The 24,747-nt window shown below is 40.3% G+C and overlaps 1 protein-coding gene across 1 annotated transcript in view; it reads left to right on the top strand.

Annotated features, from left to right (window-relative positions):
* LOC134492439 (T-cell surface glycoprotein CD4-like) overlaps positions 1–24,747 on the top strand; it is a 38,132-nt gene that overhangs the window by 347 nt on the left and 13,038 nt on the right. The window lies entirely within an intron of this gene.

The following is a 24,747-nucleotide window of genomic DNA, read 5'->3' as shown; positions in this document are numbered from 1 at the left end:
TGCAATCTGACATTTAGTGCAGTGCCACTTTATCCTCAAGCTAGTGCGAATCAATCTTCAACCTCCTTTTTGCTTATAAAAGATCAATCATTTTTTCTCTTTTAAAAAGTAGGTTATACTTGGTGACGGAAGTTGCTGAACTGTGTTAGAATTAATTTTTTTATTACGATTTCTCGCTTTACTAGAATTCAGAGGCTTATTTTTCACCTTTTTCAGTTCACACTATTATACTAGTTCTAATTTCTGTGGTCCATTTTCATGTGGTGCTTGGAAACGGAGGGAGAGAGAAATTGAAATTCTCTTATTTATCTATCAGAACTATTTTTTCATTTTCATCTTTACCTTTACAAAAGGGTCCTAGGGTCAAGCATAAAGCAGTCCCTTCTCTAACATTTACTTTCTGAAAGGCATAAGGTGCAAAGAGAAGGGTTGGAAATAGAAAAAGACATGATGATGGCTGCTTATTGAGTTGTCCAGATCAATAGGAGTACCCATATTGTCTCTCAGAGTTAGCACTCCACCTATTCTTTGCCTGGTCTGCCCTGTTTTTTTACTGATCTCTTTCTCTTCTCCTTTTCTATTATTTCTCTTCTCTTTTGTTTTCCTTTTCATCTATTAACTCTTATATGCTTCTTTACCTTTCCCCTCCGGGCACAGTGGCTTTTCCAAAATGGCTGTCAGAATAGAGATTACCATGTGGAGTTGGTGATGGCAGCTCATGGAACTATTTTTGCTTCTTCTATCTTCTGTTCAGAATGGTTGGACTTGCCATCTCCATGCTCTGTCTTCAAGCACTTATCGGAAAAGCTTTATTTATCTATTTATTTATTTATTTATTTATCCTGCCTTTATAATTTGGACACGTTGTAAAAAACAGGAATAAACCTTCAGATAAACAAGTGGAGGCTAGGAACATAGAGAGCAGGATGATTGGAAAGTACCTCCCCCCATTTTTTTAGCATTTGTCCACTCCCCCACTCCCCCCCAAACTGCATGTTTGGGTATATAATATATACACTTCATTTCACTTAACTGTCTTTTTAGTCTGTCTTGTCCTTTACTCCATCTCTGGAAAATCACACTAAAATATAACCAAGCATTCGCTAAGACTTACCTTGAAAATGGAGTTATTAATCAAACAGAGCATCACTCCCCCAGCTCATGCACTTTTCCTTCATTCACAAGAGAAGATTTTTCCATTTCACACTCTGGATTCTCCTTTTATGCAGAATCTTTCCTTGGAGAACCAGAGAGATCCTCTCATTAGAGAATCACTTGAATAACGAGGAAGTGTTTCTGTGTAGAGCCTGCTGAATTGGGCAAAGGCATGTGGCTTTTCATTTAGCTCCTAATTTGGTGGGGTTTCAGCAAAAGTATGTGTTGATGATTTGTTTACTATAAATTAATTATGATAGTCCATTGCCCTTAAAGACACCTGCTCAGTTGCTAGAGACAGCCAACTCTATAAATAAATTATACTAAAAGCATATTAAAGCTGGAAGTAATTCAAAACTATCTTTTGATGTTTACTTTATTTATTTTTTTAAATGGATCCCAGTCCAAGAGCAGCTGCAGACCATCAAAGAGCTTTCGTTTCATTGGGCCAACGTATGCAACTTTGCTACTGCACAACCCTGCAGAGGAAAAACTGCTAAAGTGGCCTGGATTATTCGATTCAGGAGACCCCCCACTACTTTGGGACATTTGCAAGTGTTTCATAGGGTCCAGTTCTGGGCTAGCTTTCTCTATTAGGCAGGGTAATAGATTTTCCATCAGGTTTCTTCCCGTGAAGATTAAGTACATGTGGGGAAAGATCCTATGTTCAGCCCTTTAGCATACCTCTGAGCTGAGGGCAATGCACAAGTTGGGAGGTTATTGGAGTACAAGTAGAGAAAAACTTAACTTCTGATTATCAAACATATTCTATGACAGTACAAGAGACCAATAAACTACGTACCTTCTGCACCATTGTTTCCTTTCAGTATTCAACCTTCTGTGTGTGTGTGTGTGTGTGTGTGTGGTGTGTGTGTGTGTATAATTTTTATTGAAAGTTTTTATACAGTTAAAAAATAAACAAGAAAAAGATATAAAAGGAAAGTAGAAAAAGATGAAAGAAAAAGTGCTAGAAGCAGTACAGATAAAGAAAGAAAAAGAAAAAGAAAGTTAAACAAGCAGTTTCTGATCTTCTTTACAGGTAGGCCTAGGCTTACATCCATTCGTTTGGCAACCACTGAAAGTTATGGTGGTGCTGAATGAGGGGGACTTACGACTGGTCTGCAAAGTTGTGGCCCTCGCAGCATCCCCGCGGTCACATGATCGCGATCTGGGAGCTCAGCGATGTTGCAGGGAGCTGCAGTCACATGACTGCCATTTGTGACCTTCCCTGCTGGTTTCCCACAAGCAAACTCAATGAGGAAGCCTGCAGGGAAGGTTGCAAGTCACTCTGGTAAGTCACTCCCACTTTTTCTTCTGCCTGCAGCAGCCCCCCCCCCACATGGCCTGTGTCCCCCCAGGCCCTCTCCTGGCCTCCCCTGACTCGTGCATGGCCTGTGCTGGCCCTCCCTTGGCCTCCCCCCCCACATTACCCCCCCACCCCTTACCTGAAACTCCCACCTTTTCTCACTTAATGAGCTGCGCATCTTGGGGTTACAACAGCAACAGGGATTACCGGGATTGTCATCGCTAAGCGATGCAGTCACGTGATGTCACACTTTACAACGGCATCACTTAGTGACAGCAATCCCAGTCCCAATTGCTGTTATAACCCGAAGACTACTTGTACAGAAGTTACAAACTTTTACCATTTCTCCCCCTTCAGAATTACATTATATAGTTCCCTTCTTCCCTTATTCAACCCTTTTTAATCAGCAAATCTAGATATCACCAGTTCATTTTTGTCCACTTTCAGCAAAAAGTTATAAAAGGTTTCCAATGTTTTATAAAAGTGCTTATTGTTTTGTCCCTAATCAAACAAGTCAATTTTGTCATTTCTGCAAGTTCTGCCATCTTCACAATCTATTCCTCCATTGTGGGTACTTCTGTGTTTTTCCATCTTTGTGCGTTTAGTAACCTGGCTGGAGTTACTATATATAAAACCAATCATCCATGAGTCCTTTCTAATTGGGTATCCATAAGTCCTAATAAAAAAAAAATCTGGTTTCATCTGAATATTAATTTTTAAAATTTGTTGCATCATCATATCTATAGTATTCTTCAACATTCTAAGCTGTGGTAGAGCTTAGTGGAATGCTGTGACATATTTGCAAGATAAAAGGATAAAATTGATTGCATCCTCCCCAGTTCTGGCAATTTAGTCTGTGGAGGTGGTGGATATGTCTAACCAGATTCTTTGAAGGATTTCCAGTATTCATAACCCCAAGAGGTGGACAACTAAAGTTGTTGAGTCTAGTAAATTATCAGTAGAGCTAATAATTTACTAGACTCCTGCTGATCGTGGATTACATTTAGCAGGGAAGGGATGACTAGCTTATTCCCACTCCTGATGAATGGGAGTGGTCCCAAACGTTTTAAAGCAGGTGATAAAGCCCAGTCCTGAATTTTTTTTTTAAACAACAACAACATTGGATTTAGAAAAGATGAGTAATTATGACTAGTGGCTAATATCTTCTCTTTAGGCAAGGTGGTCAGGTGGGTAGTAATTTATCAGACTTAGAAATTCTTGGATGAAATGGATTTTCTAGTTCCATTTCAAGCAGAGCTTAGGCCTAGTTTTGTTACTCAACCTGCCTTGTAACCCTAGAGGATGACCTTGCTGGGAGAGAGATGGCAGTAAAGCTGTTTTGATACTTCCAGGAATTTGGCAGCATTTAGCACCATTGATCATAGTATCCTTACAAAGAGTTTGTATGAAGGCACACTCAGAAATTCTATGCCTATTTGAAAGTAGCTCCATACTTCTTATTTCCATGATGTCAGTAGTGTTGAAGAACTGAGTAGATTTATTTCCAACTCAGTTTTTGTGTAGTTGAAATTGGTGCAAAGCTACATTTTGTGTTGTTTTTGATGGTGTGGCTTCACTTCCTGTTGGAGGGAACTCTTGCCTTACTGTTCTTCTTGGCTTCCTGAGCTTTGGATTCTAAAGGAGAAACGCTACTTTGATTGCTGTGCAGTAGGCTAAGTGAAAGGAGCAGTGAAACCAACAAGAGTTTTGTCCATCATATCTACTTGAGCTATGGACCATCCAGGGTGCCAAGCACCACTCAAACCAGGTTTTCCTTTCTTTTCCTTTCCCTATTATCTGGAGTAGGGTTGATGGATTTTTGTTTTTGTTTTGAGGCAATGATTTGTGTTCCTTGTTCTCAGCAATTTAAATCAGCAGAATTCAAACAATCATGGATCATTACCCTCAACTTGCTTCTGAGAGCATGGGGAATGAAAATGGCAGTGTGGAAGTACCATGAGTGATTCCTCTTTGCCATGATTTCATGCTTCCATGAATGATTCTGTTCAAATACAAATATCTTTATGACCGTCTTTGACCAGCCTTTACAACAGAGGAAGAAAAATAGTTTAGTCCAACAATTCATTATCAGGGAAAAAAGGAAAACAATAAAACAGTAAAACAACATATCTAATTAAAAGTTTTGTGCAATTGTATAACTTGATAAAAAATACTTGGCCACCTGGTGTGTGAGTGTAGAGTCAGCATCCCTTAAAAAGAAATAAACATAAAATCTATCAGTATGACCCTCAAATTTAGAGATGATTGGGGAGATCAAAGCACATCTTGGGGCATCATAAAAAGGACACTGTATGAGGACATGGGCAAGAGTTTCTACCTTCTTGGATCCACAAGGGCAAAGTCTCTGTGAATAAGGAGTCCCATGATTCTGTTCAATCGCAAGATGTTATAACATTCTACAGGATTCTCTTATGCCCCATGCTATTTAATGTGAATATTAGATCGCTCCTTGAAGTCACTTTTTTCAGCAGATTCAGGTGAAGGAGTAGAAATGCTTAGTAAGTATCTTGCTACAGTTATGGCTTTAGTAAGCTTAGATCAAACAAGATAGAGGTGAGTGGATTGTCTGAGTGAACAGTTGAACCAGTCTTGGAGGGATTGAAGGTTTGTTAAGGGATTACGTTTGTAGCTTCAGGAAGCTTTTAAATCCATCTCAGTTTTAGAGACATAGATATCCTTTATGGTGTAATTACTGTTTTACCAGTTTGGTCTGATGTGCCATCTATGGTCCAACCTACATAGAAACCATGTGCCCACTTGCACTTAAGTACAGCCCTGGCAATATATTTTGTTCATGCTAGATTCTCATGATGTTGTCTTCATCTCATCCCCAGTTCCAGTACATCTGTAAGACAGGGTTAAATCACCCTTAGTTGTTCCTTTTTCTCCCCCCCCCCCCCCACTTATTCTGACATCATTCAAGAATGGCCTTTAAGGTATGTAAATCTGTTAGACGTTGTCATCTTTGCCATCTTGGAAGGAAGCCAGGTTCCTGACAGTGACTAGGAATAAAGGCAACAGGGGCAGGCAGAGGTTAGCAATGGAGGCAACACACTCCATGCCCAGAATATAGCTTTCCGATGACTCAGAGATGGGGTAGAGAACATTTCAAATCATCAGATGGGAAAAGCCAGTGATAGTGCTTGAATAAATAATAAATTTATGGTAATCTACATGGACTGATAGTATACCACAAGCACAAATTGAGTTTCCTGTTTTGAATGCAATAAAAATGTATTTCATGATTTGAGTTATTAAAGAGGAAGTATGCAAGAAACCCTTATAACTATTCCTCAAATATCTTGGAGGATTGGAAGAAGCTTTAAAACAGAATGATGTCAACCATAAAATCATCACAGAAAGTCTGACTGTACCCACAACTTGGCATCTCTATTCAAGAATATTTTGGCTTCTGTCTATGCTGAAGCTCATCCTCTTGTTCTAATTCTGCAATGCTATCAGTGTAACTGGAATTGTTAGGAGCAGATGGAGGCATGATTTGAAGGTAACACAATAATGTAATCCAACTGAGATAATCACCAATGACATGGGCTTTTTTTTCTGGTTGAAAAGTCTACAGTAATTACAAACAGTTATCTGTATATGAAGAAGTAGCCAGTAGCTCTGACCAATATTTAATTTCGTGGTTATCAAGAGTACTTTCTCTTTTAAAGCTAAGAAGAAATGAAACAATTGTTGAATTATGTTGCTGAATGGGCACATTAGTTAGTTAGCAATTAGTTGTAGCCATGACTGTAATACTGTTCCATGGAAGTGAATGGGAGATCTTTCCCCCATATCTGTCACCAGTCCACATTCTCTCTTGACTTCTGCAGTATAATCTAAAAACAGCTTCTTGGTGCAAAACAGATTCTGATACCTTTAAATAGGAAATGAAAGGATGTGGTTCTTTCCCAGTGATCCAAAGCAGTGTTTCTCAACCTTGGCAACTTTAAGATGTATGGACTTCAACTCCCAGAATTCCTCAGCCCATGCTGGCTGTGGAATTCTGGGAGTTGAAGTCCATACATCTTAAAGTTGCAGAAGTTGAGAAACTCTGGCCCAAAGGACTATGAAAGTGAAGTGCTTGTGTCAATCCTGCCATCCAATGTGTGAGTTAGAATCACTAGTTCTGCTTTTAGAGAAAGAACACGGGAGAGAGACACTGCCAAAAGGCAAGATGAGACCAGGATTTAATCTTAGAAAGATTAGTAAGAGCCCTTATGTAAGCAAGATCATTAAGAATGGGAGGAGGAAGAGGACCTTGTGGAGAAAGTGTTGCCCTTTCCTTGTGTTTAATTTATAATTTCTTTTTCTATCCTTATTTATTTAATTAAACAGAACTGAAAAATATAGAAAAAGGAAAAATTTTGAAAAAGCAAAGCAACAAAATATTGTGTATGTGTGTGGGGGCAGGCTTCTCATATATGCATTTAAAGTTTTACACAGTGGTTTCAATAAAGGATGACCATATTTCATTATAATCATTCATAGGTAATCTATGTCTTCAGGCCACATATCCAAAAGTCCCATTCATAGACTTATGAATGAATGTGCAGTTCATAAACGTTATGATTTTACTGTTCAAGTCAGACAAAACCTTCAGTTGTTCTTCAGTTGCCAGCAGCATCCACGCTAAATGGTCAAAAAGAGCACTGTGTCTGCCTCTGGCCATGAGGGCCTGCTGAGGCAAGTTCTAAATGTCATGTATGTCGGTTCTGCTCTGCACCTCTACACAGAGCAGCTCAGCTTCCATGATGTGGCAATCCTTTTCCTTATTTCACTTTCAACTGCAATTGATCAGATTGTGACCTGTTGCCTATTGAACTCGCTCTTTACTCAGTTTGACCTTGCCTGGTTGTAAGAGTATTTTGCCCTGAAAAACTTTGGCTGAAAACAATTTCAGCTGAAAGAAGAAACTCTGAGATAAGTCCACTGTAAGTGGAAATACATTCCTCCCAAACTGCATCTTTCCAACAGAGAAGTTATTGACCTTCTTTTGCCCTCTGATTCATCTGTTAATTGTTTAAAATAAATGTTACATATTAAATCCAAACATGAACACATCACAAAAATTTCAGAAGCAAAATCTAAAAAAAACCCTTACAATATTCAACACGTTGTTGTTGAACTGAAATGAAGGGAAGGCCTACAATTTGTCAACAAAAATGATTTCCCTCACTAATGCCTTTAACCTTTTTATCAAATGCATAAACAGTCATCAGGAGGAGCCCACACAAATATTTCTTGATTTCTGTACAAAATGAAATCACATTCCCTGATGAAAAAAGTAGTATAGAATTTAGCGTACCCCATCATAGCTCACTCAGAGAGCTTCCATGGCTGACGGTAGTCTAAAACCTGGGTCTCCCCAGTCCTTAACAAAGCTATCTGTGGACCCAGGCTTATTCTCTGTTGTGTGATCTTATTTCTGAAAAAAAATTCAGCCAAAGAAGAAACTTTGGGACAAGTCCACTATAAGTGGAAATTCATTCCTCCCAATATGCATCTTTCCCAATAGAGAGGTTCTTGCTTTTCTTTTATACGGACATATATCATATATGAAGGACATTTCATCTAATTTTTAACTTGCAAGTTGCCCAAATGTATTGTGGTAGGAAGAGCAAACCAATCAGGGTAGGGAAACCCAGAGAGGGTCCCCAGATTGTGGAAAGGCAAAGTAAATGACAGGTCCATCCCCTTCACACTGCAGAGCCTTGATGGGTGGATATTGTTGATGTGCTGAAGAAGGATGACAGCAAAGTCATGGAAGAATACAATCAGTGTGCCTAAAATGAGGGATGCACCTGCAGGGAGGCACAAAAAAGGAACAGTAGGGACTGATAATGCAGACAGCCAATGTTATGATGGTATTGCCTTGTTCCAACCCATGAAGATATGGATTGCACTTTCAATCAATAGTGGGGCAGTACCCAGGATTACTGCATATGGCAGAGAAACCACTTTGTGGAGAGGTAGGGAGCAATCAAGCAGCTGCATGTGTAGGAAAGCAACAGACGACATATTAAAGGAGCTGGGAGGAAGATGAATTTATTCACATCTATTCTTTCAAATTTGCAAAGGGTTCCTCTAATGATGTAATCCTCAAAAATTCACTCTTCTGTCCATGGAACATTCCCTCAGAAGCCTGGAGGGTCATCCAGGTGCCTTCTGGGAAACTTGAGACAAGCATCAATATTCCTAGTGAGCAACGGCTTCCTCCTTCTATGAATCCCATTTCATCCAGCACTTTTCTGGTAGGATCATGGATGCTGATTTTAGTACAGCAAGCCTGCAGATCCCTGGATATTTTTCTGGGTTTTTTTAAATGACTTCCTGTATAGTTCTGGGCTGTGGTTTGTGAGGTGCTACCTTCTGATCTGTTTCCCCTCCACAGTAGGCAAGTCTTGAATACCAACCTCAGCTTAGGAGGTTTAGGCAGGTCTTTTATCTTCCAGCTGGGCCCAGTCCGAGGAGGAAAGTTCCTCCACGGTTGACCCATTGTAAGGGTTGGGGAGACCTAATCGGAAAGCCCTGGCCAGAGAATCTTCAGTGGTCCTCCTCTATCTCACCTTATCCTGGGGCCTTTAAGCTTCTAGGCACAGAGCCTGCAAATACACATTTCCCAGTGTTATATTTACTTCCACAGAGGCTGCAAATTCATGTATTCTTTGCTCCTTGTTCTACAATCCTTGCATAACAGTAGCTACTCCAAGAAGGAGTAGGCACTCTCTAACTCTTCTCAGAGATGGGAAGGAATTGAATTGACACCTTCAGTTTTCCTGATTTCCTGCATTCTGTAGAATGAACAAAGATGCAAGCCTCTGTGGGTTACTTAAAATGTAATAAAAGTGGATTGTCCTTATCTCTGTTGATCAGCTATCTTTTCTTGGTTATTCAGTACTATTGATTTGATCGAACAAAGCTTCTTTTATGTTTTTCTTTGAACACCCATGTTGTTTCCCTTGTCTCACATGTGACACGTTGCAACATTACTCTTGCATGAGTATTTACTGTAGATGTATCCATCTGAGATCTGATATATCCAAGATTCAATGTCTTTGTATGGAAAAATAAGCTAGGATTCTGGGGGAATCCAATTTACTGTGAAAAGCTGCAGACAGCCCATTCACTCCTTCTTGGCTCCTCTCTTAGCATGAGTAACTAAACAAATAAAAAATGGTTTATTTAGCATTTAAACCTGGAATTGTGGCTTGTTTTAAAAAATGCTAAATTCATACACTAAAACAAATTCTGGCTTGTAAGAGGGGAAACAATCCAGAATTCTGGGATCAGACAATATTCTAAGTATACAATTTCTGGATTGGTTAGCCATTAACTCTAATAGGAAGAACCAAGTGGGACTGAAGAGGCTGTGTGCATCACCACACAGATAATTTCTGGAAAATTTGCTCTTATCTGAATTTACTGTTTTGTGTGCATGTCAAGAGATAGTAGAATTCTTCCTTGAGGTACTGCAAGTGTGTGTGTGTGTGTGTGTTTTGATGCTGTCTCTTTGAAATGATGTCTATGTGGTAAACCAGTATATTTGACAAAAAGGCTGTGCTAAACCACCATTTTGGGTGTACTAGTTTAGCATGTTTCAGAGAGAATTTATTTTATTTACATGAGGTAACAAGGTCAGCTTTAACTCACCTTAATAGAAATTTTAAACCTTTTTTGATGTATTTCAATTCTACATTTAACAATTCTAGATGATGTTTATCACATATGGAAATATATAATATATCGAAGATAAGTTTCACTATTACTGTAAAATTCTCACTATAATTTCCTACTTATTCATTAAGTTACACATTGATCATCACCTAATCTTCATAAAATCTGTACAGATGTAGCTTCCTTCAAGCATAAACAGCTTTTTTTCCCCTACAGTTCTCTTAAGTCTCCTGTTTCCTGTGGGTGTTTAAAAAAGTATTTATTCATTTATATTGCACTGTTTTGCAGCTCACAACATTCGTAAAATGCAACTGTTTCATAAACAATGAAGACAAATTCAGTTTGGAAGGAACAGAGCAGAAAGAAAAACAGTAGTGTAGAAATCATACCCTACTAACAGTCTCAACCATTTTCACATAAGACATTCTTACTTTGCCACATGAGGACCTTAAAACAAAACAGAATGCAGAAGACTGAACTCTGTAGCCATTAGCAGTTTTATGCTGACGTTAGAGACAAATTGAAAAGTGAAATTAAGATTAAGTGTGCAAAAATGCACACTAAAAAGTCTTGAAGTCATGAAAAGTCTTCCCTGTTTATTGGCGCATCTAAAGTTGCTCTTGACGACCATAACAGCAACTTTTTTTCATCTGATTAATTAACAAGTCAGCCTTACTCTAGTGGGATGCCTGTGTCTTGCTAGCCAATCCTAGAAATCTAGCAAATCATGTATGCAGAAAGACTATGCGTTCAGCTCTAGATAGCTCAGACAGAAAAAAAAACCCTTTCAAAGAGCTTGTGGATTATTCAATAGCATGGCCGACCATGTGCACTTTTTAGATTTTGAGGCATGTTATAATCAAGCACAGGATGCTAACTGAACACCGGATAACATTCACCACTTCATGCTTGTTTTCTAAACACACCAACCAATCTGAGTTAGGGAATAACACAGGGCCGCAACTGGGGAGTGGGGGCGGCAAGCGGGGCATGTGCCCTGGGCGCTGCGCTGGGGGGGACACCAAAATGAGTGCTGGGGGGGGCGCCAAAATGGGTGTGGAATCCATGTTTGCCCCGGGTGACACAGACCCTAGTTGTGGCCCTGGAATAACACACTGAGAACATTTTTAGACATTGAGCAAGTGTTGTTCTACCTGTGAGTGCATACTCAACCAATGTTCATATTTGAACATGGTATAACATACAATGATCTTTTATGAAACAATCATACTATCGTTAAAACACCACGATAGTTTTACACAAGTATAATTAAAATTATGAACATCCCTTCTATTTATTAAAAATAAAGACAAACATTTGAAATAATATGGCCATATTAGCCAGCCACATTTAATGCTGCAGAAGTTTATACAAATCAAACAGAAAAGTAGAGATAAAATGATACTAGTTGTAAATTCAGTGAATATCCGTGCAGAACAATATCTGCTGCTGTCAACAATCTGGCCTAAAAAATGAGCTGCAAGTGGTCCCTTACAGCAAAAGGGTGGAAGAAAGAAACAGTTACAGCCTAGAAATGTAGACTCTACCGAAGCTGATCTTTGTAGTTAGTCTGTAACTGTGATAAAAGCATAAGCCAAATTGTTGACTTTCCTTGAGAACTCTTCAGTTCGAGTTGAGTTCCTAGAGAAAGAATTATTGTGCTTGTCTGCCTAGGAGACTCTGCTGGAGAACACAAGGGCAACTAACATCTGGGGGAGGGGAATAGTTTAAATTGAAAAAAAGAACATCAAAGGAAGGCTACATCCTTGCATTGTTATCTGGCCCACAAAAGACAGCTCCCTGTAGCTGCTTTTAGATAAAACTGAAAGTGTTAGAGGGCTTTTTGAGAACATATCAGGTCTCTTTTGTTCTGGTTCTAAACTCATTCTGATTCAGGTTTGAGATTAATGTAGCGGGAATGGCAGAGAGCGTGCATTCTCGTCTTGTCACGAACAGCAGTGTGAAAAAGGGGAAATCCACAGAAAAGGACCTTGTCCTTGTCAGTCAAGTGTCCTTTATCATTTCTCTAGAGGTTTTTCAATAAAACCAGCCACCAAGAAGAGGAAGAGTGGAGTAAGGCAACCATAAGGCCAAAGAGGATGGAGAGGAAAGGAGAGGCAAGAAATCCACAGATGCCAGTGTGAAGATTGATGGACAGGCTTGAGCAAGCTGCAATGAAAAACAGGGGTGCAAGCATTTCAAATTGTGAGGCAGATCCAACTTAACAGTAACTGGATTAACGAGACCAACAATGGGGAAAGGACCAATGAATTTGGGAGCAAGTTTTTTGGAGGGTTGTGGGGACTTTATGAATTTGGTAGAAAGGTAAACCTGATCCCCAATTTTGAAATTGTGCTGCACAGACCGGTGTTTATCGGCTTGGAACTTGTAAGCAGCCTGGGCATCAGCCAAAGCTTGCTTAATCACCGGCCAGGAATCAGCCAGCTGAACAGCCCAGTCAGAGGCAGAACAAGACTGGGGAGGGGCTTGTGGTAGCTCAGGGATGGGAACAAAGTCGTGCCCAGAAACTACACGAAAAGGGGTCTGTCCAGTGCTCTGATGCACCATTGTTGTAAGCCACCTCAGCGAAGGGCAACAAATCAACCCAATTGTCCTGATGGTAATTTATGTATGCTCTAAGGAATTGTTCAAGTGTAGAGTTCAAAACCTCTGTAGATCCATCAGTCTGGGGATGCGACGATGTGGACAATGCCTGTTGGATGCCAATCAAACTTAAAAACGACTTCCAGAACTGGGAAGTGAACTGTGTCCCGCGGTCGGTCACCAAATGGGAGGGGCAACCGTGGAGACGGTAGACGTGGATGAGGAACAGGTGGGCCAATTGTGTGGCTGACGGGATGGAAGCACACAGAATGAAATGGGCTTGTTTGGAGAAAAAATCTTTTACAACCCAGATGACAGTTTTTTTCTGACTAGGGGGTAGGTCCACGATAAAATCCATAGAAATCTCCTCCCAGGGACGGGATGGGCTGTCCACTGGCTGCAGAAGCCCCTGTGGTTTACCCCCTTTCCGTTTTGACATGGCACAAACAGGACAGGAAGCAAATAGTCTTTCACATCACGCCTTAAGGTCAGCCACCAAAACTGACGCCTAACCAAATGCAAGGTCTTGACGAAACCAAAGTGTCCAGCAAGTTTGTCATCATGGGAACGCTGCAAAACATCAGCCCTCAAAGCCTCAGGCACATAAAGGCGGTGATCCACCCATGCCAGATCATTTTCAAAAGAAACATTGTCTCTATTAGCTAGCAACCAAGTGTCAGATTTCAGTGCCTGGAGAAAGTCCTTTTGTAATTGACAAGGAACTTGCATTTTCTGCCGCCCAGGCGGGGCTGGGGGCGGGGTTGCTTGCGCAAGGGTCTGGCTCCGGGTGACGGCAGCCAAGCCTAATTGTGGTTCAGTGAGAACAGTCCCCACTATATCTGACACGTGTTCAGAGTCCTGAGGCAGACGTGACAAAGCATCAGCCAGAAAGTTTTTCTTCCCCGGGATAAACTTTAATTGGAAGTTAAAGCGACTGAAAAATTGAGCCCAGCGAATTTGTTTAGGACTGAGACGCTGGGGGGTGCGGAGGGCTTCCAAATTTCTGTGATCTGTCCACACTTCGAAAGGGCTTTTAGCGCCTTCCAGGAGGTGACGCCAGGCTTCCAAAGCGGCTTTTACAGCAAAAGCCTCCTTCTCCCAACCATGCCACCTGTGTTCAGTTTCAGAAAATTTTCTGGACAGATACGCGCAGGGTTTTAGGTGATTGTTGGAATCTCTTTGTAATGATATAGCCCCAATTGAGAAGTCAGAAGCATCAACTTGGACTACAAAGGGGCGTTCAGGATCAGGGTGCTGTAAAATAGGCTCAGCAGTGAAGAGGGTTTTTAACCTCTCAAATGCTGTCTGGCATTCAGGTGTCCAATTCAGCACTGCCCCAGGATTTTTCACCTTGCATGTCTCTTCCAAACCCTTGGTGCATAGCAAGTCAGTGAGTGGTAGAGCAAACCCCTGGATAAAGTGGTGATAATAGTTACTGAACCCCAGAAAACTTTGTAGTTGCTGCCGGGTGCGGGGGCATTCCCAATTTAAAATCGCCTGAATTTTTTCAGGGTCCATCTCAATGCCCTTGTCAGATACCCTATAGCCTAGATAGTCAAGATGTGCTTTGTGAAATTCACATTTAGAAAGCTTTGCATAGAGTTTAGCATCTCTAAGCTTGCTTAACACCTGTTTGAGGAGGCGTTCATGCTCCTCCTCGGTTTCAGTGTAAATGAGAACATCGTCTAAGTAAACCAGGACCCTTTTAAACAAATGATCATGTACCACTTCATTAATCAATTGCATGAAGACTCCTGGCACCCCGGCTAACCCAAAAGGGAGGACTTTGTACTGAAATGACCCCAATGGGCAATTAAAAGCAGTTTTCCACTCGTCCCCAGCTTGTATGCGGATGCGAAAATAAGCTTTGCGAAGGTCGAGCTTGGAGAAAATTTTACCCATTGACAGATGGGCTAACATGTCTTTCATTAGAGGCAGGGGATATTTGTTGCAGACCGAGACAGAATTTAACCCCCAATAGTCCATACAAAGTCTAAGCGTGCCATCCTTCTTTTCCCGGAAAAGGACAGGGGCCCCAACTGGGGAATTTGCAGGTTCAATAAACCCCCTTGACAGGTTTTTGTCAATAAAGTCCCGCAATGCCGCTAGCTCCTTCTGGGTCATTGGATAGATTTTCGGCTTGGGCAATTGAGCATTGGGAACCAACTCTATTGCACAGTCAGTCTTTCGATGGGGGGGCAGCTGGTCTACTTCCACTTCCCCAAAGACGTCTGCAAAGTCTCGGTATAGGTCGGGCAAGCCTTCTAAGTGTGGTAAGCTGGGGCGCGGCGTGGCAATTGCAGCTCTTCCCACCCCCACACGTAAAGGTCTCTCCGCTGTAGGAGCTTGGTAAAACCCATCCTTAAAAGTAACAGTCCGGTGTTCCCAATTTATATATGGGCTGCGCCAAGTCAACCAGGGAATTCACAGAATTACCATGGGATTGCCAACAGGCACCACGATAAATTTTAAAGCCTCCTTGTGGCTGCCCATTTGCATTGCTACATTTCCAGTGAAATGAGTTGACGGACCCCCACCCGCCATTGACCCGTCTAGCTGGGTGAAGATCAAAGGCTGCTGGAGAGGAAAGCTAGGCAAGTCCAATGCAGCAACCAGATCAGGGTGGATGAGACACCTTGAACACCCAGAGTCAACGAGAGCCCAGACTTCTGTAGTCTTAGTGCGGGAGCCCAACTTCACTTTCACTGCTAGAGTGGGGCAGTCAGCACTCACCATAGCGTCTTCATGCCCATCCTCCTCCACCTGCGCGCAGGCGCTTTTCAGGGCAGGTGGCTGGTGTTTCCCGCCGGCTCCGTAGAGGCAACATCAGCCTCTCCTGAGAAGTAAATCTCTTCTTTGACATCAGTAGCCCCCTTGGCCGCTGTCATCCGTTGCGATGGGGGGGGCGATTTGGTTGGCGCTTTAGTCACTCAATCTCCAGCCCTGGTTTTTGGGCAGTCTGCGGCTCGATGTCCGACCTTTCCACATCGGATACACTGGCCTCGCGTGTAGCGTCGCTGCCTCTCCTCGTCCCACGTTCGGTAGCCTGATGGGGTAGCAGTTGCCCCGGTTCGGGGTCCTCGCATCGCGGTTGGTGGTCTCTTGTGCCTTCTGGCTTGCATGTAGGTGCACTGAGCATGCTCTGCCTTCCCGGCCAGACAGATCCAGTCGTGCAACGACTCTGGGTCGTCTCTGCATAGCGCCCATTTTAGGACATCCTGATTGAGCCCATCTTTAAACTTTTCTACTAAGGTTGACTGAGACCAATCGGGGACCTTGCCTGCCAAGGCTTTAAATTCCAGGGCATAGTCGGCTACTGACCTGGGGCCCTGGATGAGATCCTTTAGTGCCTCCTTGGCTCTTGCCTTGGCCAGAGGATCCTCAAAATGCAGCTTTAATGCCAACAAGAAGTCTTCAAAGGACTCGAGCTCAGGGGCGTCAGCCTCCGTTAATTGGACATACCAGTCCGCCACTCTGCCTTTTAGTTTAGTGGCCACTGCCATTATCTTAGTCTTTTCGGAAGGGAACCATGGCCTGAATTGCTCCATGTAGTTCTTCGCATTAGTTAGGAAAAAGGATAGCTTGGTGGGATCCCCATCAAATTTGACCGAAAAGTCCTTCACCGCCCCTCCTGCTGGAGTGGAACCGGCGGCAGGTTGAGTGGTGGGACCCTGTCATGTTCATCGTTTCAATGTTAAACGTACATCGTAACATTTCGCATGTCATTTTGCTGATGCATGTTTCGGTTGGGAGGGGAGGAGGATTCTGTCTCCTGGGATGTTATCTGTATTCAGCTGAATTGGAATGTGTTTGAGTTATTTTGTGTGTTCAAGGTTTTCTTCCCAGGACATCAGCAGAAATTGTTACCAGCACCTGTGGTGGGGAATTTGAAACGGTTTGGGCGAGGGGAGGGATTATGTTCACACCGAGGGTTTTTAGTTTGTATTTGGCGCGCTTTTGCTCATTCTCAGCTTTCTCTGTATTTGCATACTATTCTTTAATAAATCAGACATCATTAAGCCTCTACTTGTGAGTCTGGTTTTGTTAGGGTAGGCAATCATTACAGACCCCAGGTCACGGTATTGGTTCCTCTTCGGGGCAGAGATCCATCCCGGAGTTGTCTGCGGTCCCGCTCCACCGGTGGTTCAGGGGGGAGGATGGTGATGGTTGCGTGAAGCTAGGACTTCCATTGGATCTCGCCTGGCCGCCCATCGCCAAAGGCAGGTTTTTTAGCAGATACTCCACCGATTCCATTTTCACCTCCAGTACTCTCAGCCTCTCAGGGGTTTGAGATTCCTCCCTCTGTCGCACGCCAGGCTGCCTCCTCATTGCTACTGTGGTAGATTCCACCTCTGGGGTCAGCGGGAAACGGTGCTTCCACGATGCCTGGGACGTCCCTGGCTGGGGCTCTCCCATCATATCCCAGGTGATCAGCTCCTCGGGTGATCCACTCAGTGCCAGTTGCTCTGGCTCTCCCCCATCGCTAGATCCCCCCAGCTCAGGGCTGGAGCTCGACTCCTTCGGGTAATATGAAAGTTCAGGGGGGGGGGGCTTGGCTCTCTACTCCGAATTGTTGACTCAGGTAATGGGTTAGTCGGCTCCTCAAGCTCCCCGGACACTAGTTTCGACTCTGCCATCGCTAACTGCTTCCCTCACAAGAATTGATCTTGGTAGGAGCTAGCAGTGTATTTTGGAGATTCTCAGCTTTATGTAATGGTTGCCTATCCTAAGATACTCTCAGACTCACAAGCAATAGCTTAATAAAATCTGGTTTATTTAAGAATAGTATGCGATTACAAAGAAAGCTGAGAATGGGAAAAGCGCACCAAATGCAAACTAAAAACCCCTCGGTACAAACGAGATCCCTCCCCCCATAGAATCTTCCCAGGCTTACAATCCCAGGTGCTCCCAACGGCTTCTGATGATGTGGTGGAAAAGTCCTTGAGCCGAGCACATAACCCAAACACATTCCATTGAAATGAACATAGATACAGAGCTTGGCACAAGGTCTCCCAGCAGCTCCCTCCCAACAGCAACGTGCGTCAGCGCCATGGCATGTGAAACGTTACGATGTACAGTGCACATTGAAACAGTGAACATGACACAGATTCAAGGATGATTCTAAAATATTCCAGAAAGATTGTGCTTCTCTGTTTCAACACTCAGCTCCTAATGTTTTTGCAGTTAATTATACATTGCGTGCTTTGCCTTTTGCAGATACATCTTGGCTCCTAGAAGAGGACCTTGGATTGAGGAACAAACAATGTAACATAGGAAGAATTATACTTTATTAGAACTAAAAGCTATCTACCAGGGCTGTGCAATGCTTCATAATGGAAGGGAAAAATATCCTTCAGAGCATGTGTGTGCATACATATTGGTCTAGTGGTTAAGGTGCTGGGCTAGAAACCAGGAGACTGTGAGTTCTAGTCCCTCCTTAGGCACGAAGCTGGCTGGGTGACCTTGGGCCAGTCATTCTCTCTCAGCCCAACCCACCTCACAGGGTTGTTGTTGTGGGGAAAGCAGGAGGAGGAAGGAGTATTTTGTATGTTTGCCACTTTGAGTTATTTATAAAAATAATAAAGGTGGGATAGAAAATAAATAAATAAATTAATTAATTAATTAATAATAATAATAGAATCTGTCTACAGTTCCTTATACCAAATGCATCTTTTCCAAGTTTCAGTTCAAGATAGTGCTTTGTTTGTTTCACATGAGTCTTTAACTTCACTTTGTCAAATTATATTTTTGCCATGCCCCTGTTTTAGTGAACAATTTCTTTCTTCCTAGACCTGTAGAACTACATAATGGTGGATCATTGGATCCTCCCTACTGTGAAGCTGAGATAACTTATTGAGTTCTACATTCTTTCGTATCTGTCATCCTTTCATAACAAATCTTCTGTCCTGGTTCCAGTTCCCAGGACCCAGCCCCTTCTTGTCAAGGGCACATTTGAACTTATCTCTCTATCCCAACATCAGCAAAGACTCTATTTCTGATATTTCACAATTTGGAAGCTATGTCTAACCAACAAAGTTTACATTTTTTAAATCTCACTGATGTCTTGATACTCATCAGCAATTCAGCATGTTTCATCTTTGTTTACTTTGAAGATGCATATTTTCCTATTACTATCTATCTACTGCATTGTTGCCTCCTACATTTTACCATCTGGGATATTTGCTACCGGTATGTCTCTCAGTATTATAACCAGAGCTTTTATTGTAAAATATATAATGCACTTATTAGAAATACCTATTGCTTTCTTTGAAAAGGAACCAAAGAAGCATGTAGGTTTAATTTCTATCATTCTCCAGTTAAAATAATTAGGTTACATATGATGTGAAAGAGCTTTGCTGGTGATCTGAGAAAGCCACTATAATTTAGGGTAGACAGCACTAGGCTCGATGGATACCTAGTCACTTCCCCACGAGTATCTTTAGTTCTAGAGTCATTCAATCATCATAGTGAAACAAGAATAGTAATGATTTTTTTTATCCATTCAATAGTGTCTGATTCTCAGAGAGTGCCTGGACAAGTCCCTAGAGTTTTCTTGGCAAGGTTTTTCTTTTTTCTTTTTATAAGAATTTTATTAATTTTCCAAATATAATTAAAATACAAAATACAGAATATAGAACAGATAAAGTACAGGTCTAAAGAAAAAAGAAAACCTATAAAAGTGCAGAACAGAGAGAGAGCAGAAACAGAAAGTGACTTCCAACCTTCTCCAATATAGCTATATAGTATAATCTCCTACCGTTAGTTAAACCTTAGTATTTTCTCTTATCAATGCTGTTAACGTGGCCATTTGGGCCAGCTCCATCAGTTTAATAATCCAGTCCTCCACTGAAGGTATTTGTGGATCTTTCCATCTCTGTGCATATAAAATTCTTGCTGCTGTAATCATTATATAAAAGCAAAGTCCCATGTTGTTTCTCGAGCTGCTTCTCCATCATGCCCAAGAGAAACAGTTCTGGGTTTTTTTGTAAGTCCACTTTAAGGATCTGTTGAATATTAGCACATATTTGGTCCCAGACTTTTTTGGCCTTTTCACAAGTCGCCAAAGATGATAAAAAGTTCCTTCCCCAAGAGAACATTTCCAACAAACATTCATTACTCTATACATTTTTGACAACTTATCAGAAGTTAAATACCAATGATACATCATGTTATAAAAATTCTCTTTTAAGTTATAATTCAAAGTAAATTTCAAACCTTTATTCCACACGTTCTCCCATTGCTCCAACATAATATTGTATCCAAAATTCTTAGCCCATTTAATCATACATTCTTTAGCTTGTTCATCTTTTAAATTCATCTGTAACATTTTATACATCTTTGTAATAACATGTTCATCATTTATACAAAGTTCCATTTCAAATTGAGTTGTTTCATTAACAAATCTAAAATTCTTTTTATTCACCTTAAAATGTTCTAACAATTGTACATATGTAAACCAATGACAAGTAAAACCTTCCAACGCTAACAGTTCCCTTGTTTTAAACTTCAGTTCACCCTCTTCAAAATTTAACAAATCTTTATAATTTAACCAGCTTGTTCCCCCCACATTCTCTCTTCTAACAAATGCTTCATGAGGTGACAACCACAATGGTACATTAGGGGACAGTCTTGCTTTATATTTGTTCCAAACCCTCATTATGGCACTCCTAACAAAAATGGTTTTTAAAATCTTTATAAACTTTATCATACCACAGATATGCATGCCACCCAAATCTCAATTTGTGTCTTTCAAGTTGCAATAATTTCCTGTTCTTCAAAGTTATCCATTCCTTCATCCAAAGCAAACAGCAGGCATCAAAATACAATTTTAAATCAGGTAAACCCAAACCTCCTTGTTCTTTGGCATCTTGTAACAATTTATATTTAATTCTTGGTTTCTTGTCTTGCCAAATGAACTTAGAGATATCCTTCTGCCATTGTTTAAATGGTAAATCTGTCGACAAAATTGGTATAGTTTGAAAAAAAAAAAACATCCTGGGCAAAACATTCATCTTAATCACAGATATTCTCCCCATAACAGACAATTGTAATTTTTCCCATCTTAACAGGTCTTTTTTCATATAATTTCAAATTTTAACATAATTATTCTGAAACAACATACTATTCTTGGTTGATAAAATCACTCCCAAATATCTAACCTTTTTTTCAATCTTAAAACCAGTCTTACCCATCATTAGTTCTTGATTGGACGAAGTCATATTTTTGGTCAGCATCTTTGTTTTTTGTTTATTTACTTTAAGTCCTGCCAATGACCCAAATTCTTTCAATTTCTTAATCAGATGTTCTGCAGTATCCAGAGGATCCTGTAGTATCAAAACTAAATCATCAGTGAAAGCCCTCAATTTAAAGACCTCTTTTTTAATCTTTAAGCCCTTTATTTGTTTGTCTCTTCTAATATCTCTATTAAAAACTTCCAACCCCAAAATAAAGAGCAAAGGTGACAAAGGACATCCTTGTCTTGTCCCTTTTTGTATATGACATGGTTCAGTTAACTCACCATTCACAATAATGCTTGCCTTTTGAGGTATAAATTGACTTAATTCCCTGGTTAAAATACTCTCCAAAGTCCATGTTTTCCAAGACTAACATAAAACTCCAGTTCAAATTGTCAAAAGCTTTCTCTGCGTCTAGGAAACTAAGAGCCACTTGACATTCATTATGATATTGTAAATATTTTATAATGTCCAAAACAATTCTTACATTTGTCCTTTAGCTGTCTTTTGGGTAAGAACCCACTTTGATTATGGTAGATAAATTCCCGTAAATTTTCTTCATTCTTTCAGCCAGTATTGAAGCAAATATTTTATAATCATTGTTCAACAATGAAATTGGTCTGTAATTCTTAATTAGAGAAGGGTCTTGTTCTTCCTTTGTTAAAAGTGCAATGTTAGCTTCTTCCTATGAATCTGGCATTGCGGAACCTAACAAAATAGAGTTCATCGGTCTTTTAAAAGGTTGAAGAATCTGATCTTCAAAACATCTATAATACAGTGCAGGTAAACCATCAGGACCTGGTGCTTTTCCCAATTTAGTTCTTTTTATGGCTTCGACTATTTCAAAAGTAGTTATAGGATTATTCAGTGTTGCTCTCTGTGACTGTGAAAGTTTTGGTAAATCTTATTTATTCAAATATTAATCTATCTTCTCCAAGGAGACTTCTTGTTTTTTATACAGGTTGGAGAAAAAACTATAAAATGCTTTCTTAATCTTCTCATTATCCAATAATTCCACATTTCCTTCTTGAATCTTTAATATCGTTTTCTTCTCTCTTTCGTTCCTCAGTTTATACGCTAACCATCTTCCTGGTTTATTAGTGAATTCAAAATGTCTCTGTTTAACATATTTCAACTTTGTTTCTATTTCTTTCACAGTCAACATTGACAATTGCTGATGTAATAACTTAAGTTGGTACACAATATTGTTATAGCGTTTTTTTCTGTAGCTCAGTTTCTTTGAGCTTGATCTGATCCAAAACCGTTTGTAACTTTTGTTGAGATTTCTTCTTGGGACTACAGTTATGATGGATAAAATGCCCCCTCATAACCACTTTACTAGTATCCCAAACGTTTTTAAAATCTACTTCACTGTTTAATATCAAAAAAATCATTTAATTTCCTCTTACAATCCTCCACAACCTTTTTTTATTTTTGTAAAATTATATTCATTCAGTCTCCATCTATATGTCCTGAATGTTTTCTTTATTGTCATACTTACAGAATTATGATCAGAGAAAGTCTTTGGTAAAATATCTACTTTAGAAACTTTATTCACCAAGTCCCTTGAAATCCATATCATATCAATTCTTGAAAAAGATTTATGTCTCCCTAAATAACAAGTATAATCCTTTGCCAGTCCATTTTTGTATCTCCAAGAGTCCACCAATGCCGAATTGTCCATCAAATCAAAAAGGATTTTGGTAATTTTCCTTGTTTAATTTTAATTTGTTTCTCAGATGTTCTGTCAATCAGTGGGGAAATAACCCCATTCCAGACCCCCATTAAACACCAACTTTGGTACGAAAAAGATGACAATTCATTCAAAAGTTGCGTAAAAAAATTACTTTTATCTTCAGTTGGTACATATATTCCCACAATAATAGATTTAAGTCCATGAAGTTCCACTTCAACTGCTACATATCTACTATACTCATTAGCTAATAATAAACATGGTTTCAAATGTGCTTTAACATATAATACAAGGCCATTAATTTTCTTCAGACCTGCTGAAATAAATTCTTGTCCCAAATTTTTATTTATCAAATATTTTATATCTTTTTTCCTTATATGAGTTTCTTATAGGCATATCACATCATGTTTCAATTTTTTCAAATAATAAAAAAATAATTCTTCTTTTTTGAGGCATTTGCCCCATTTATATTCCATATAAGACAGTTCAAGGCCATTTTTATGCAAACAACCCACTAAAGTCTTTGGATGCAGCACCCATCTCTTCATCTTGTATTGTGGAATCCATTTGTTTAGTTCCAGCTGCAACCTTTTCAGTTGCATCCTGCTCCAACTTAGTTCCACACCTGACAAGGAAATATTTGGCAAGGTTTTTCAAAGTGGTTTGCCATTGCCTCCTTCCTAGGGCTGAAAGAGAGTGACTGGCCCAAGGTCACCCAGCTGGCTTTTGTGCCTAAGGCGGGATTAGAACTCCCAGTCTCCCGGTTTCTAGCCTGATGCCTTAACCACTACACCAAACTGGCTCTCCACAGTAATGATGATAGGCTTTATATAATTTCAACAATGGCAGGCTGATGCTACGAAGATGCACTAGTAAGGGATATGTCCGTAGGCTGACTTGACAAAAGACAGGGTCCTATCTGATACAACATTCTGCCCTACTTTAGATTAGGGGTCAATAATTTTTTCAGACACAAGACACCAATATACAATCTTATCTACTTTTGAAAATTCCATAAGTTCTAGAAATGAGAAGTTGCATAGCAATATTTATTTATTTATATGATTTAGAGGCTACCCAACTCCAAAGGACTCTGAGTGGCTTATCCTTTGAAAGCAAGAAACTATAAAATAACTCATGAGCTATATGATCTAGATTTAATTGTAAAGTGAAGGATTGAGTTTATTTTATATCGGTACCAACAGACAACATTTAGAATTTTCTCTCTTTTTTTAGTTAAGTAACCTTTTCCCTCTTTTTTTCCACATTTAGTCTATTTTAACCACCCATAATACATCTACGCTCTTTCTTCCACTGTACAACCAGTATATTCTCTCTCTCTCCCCCTTTCTCTCTCTCTCTCTTATTTTGAGTATTCTGGTTTTATGTATTTCACTGTTAAATTTTTTGATTGATTGATTATGTGTCATCAAGTCATGTTTGACTTCTAGCAACCCTACAGATAGATTTTCAACATGACAATCTATCCCTAACCTGGCCTTTCAGGTCTTCCAATGATGCACTCATCACCACTGTAACTGAGCCCATCCACATTGCTGCTGATTGTCCTCTTCTTCTCTTTCCTCCCATCTTTCCCAGCATTAGAGCCTTTTCCAGAGAGTTAGGTCTTTGCATAATATGTCCAAAGTAGGATAACTTGAGCCTGGTCATTTGTGCCTCAAGTGAGAACTCTGGGTTGATTTGTCTGACGATCCATCAGTTTGTTTTCTTGGCTGTCCACAGTACACTCAGGAGTCTTCTCTAACACTGAAGTTCAAAGGCATCAATACTCTTCCTATCTCACTTCGAAGTCCAACTTTTGCTCCCATAGAATGTCATAGAGAATACCATGGCTTGCACAATTCTGATCGCTGTAGGTATAAACATATTGTGGCATTTGAGTATCTTTTCCAAGGCCTTCATGGCTGCTCAACGAAGTGCTACTCTGTGGTGTATTTCTTGACTGCTTGCTTTCTTACTGTTGATGGTTTAACTTAAAAGGCAGAAGCTATCCACCACACTGATATCTTCATTACCAATTCTAAGGCTGGTTG

This window comes from Candoia aspera, chromosome 2 (assembly GCF_035149785.1).
Source record: "Candoia aspera isolate rCanAsp1 chromosome 2, rCanAsp1.hap2, whole genome shotgun sequence".
In the NCBI taxonomy this organism is placed as follows: Eukaryota; Metazoa; Chordata; class Lepidosauria; order Squamata; family Boidae; genus Candoia; species Candoia aspera.
This window is presented reverse-complemented; position numbering and strand designations above follow the sequence as displayed.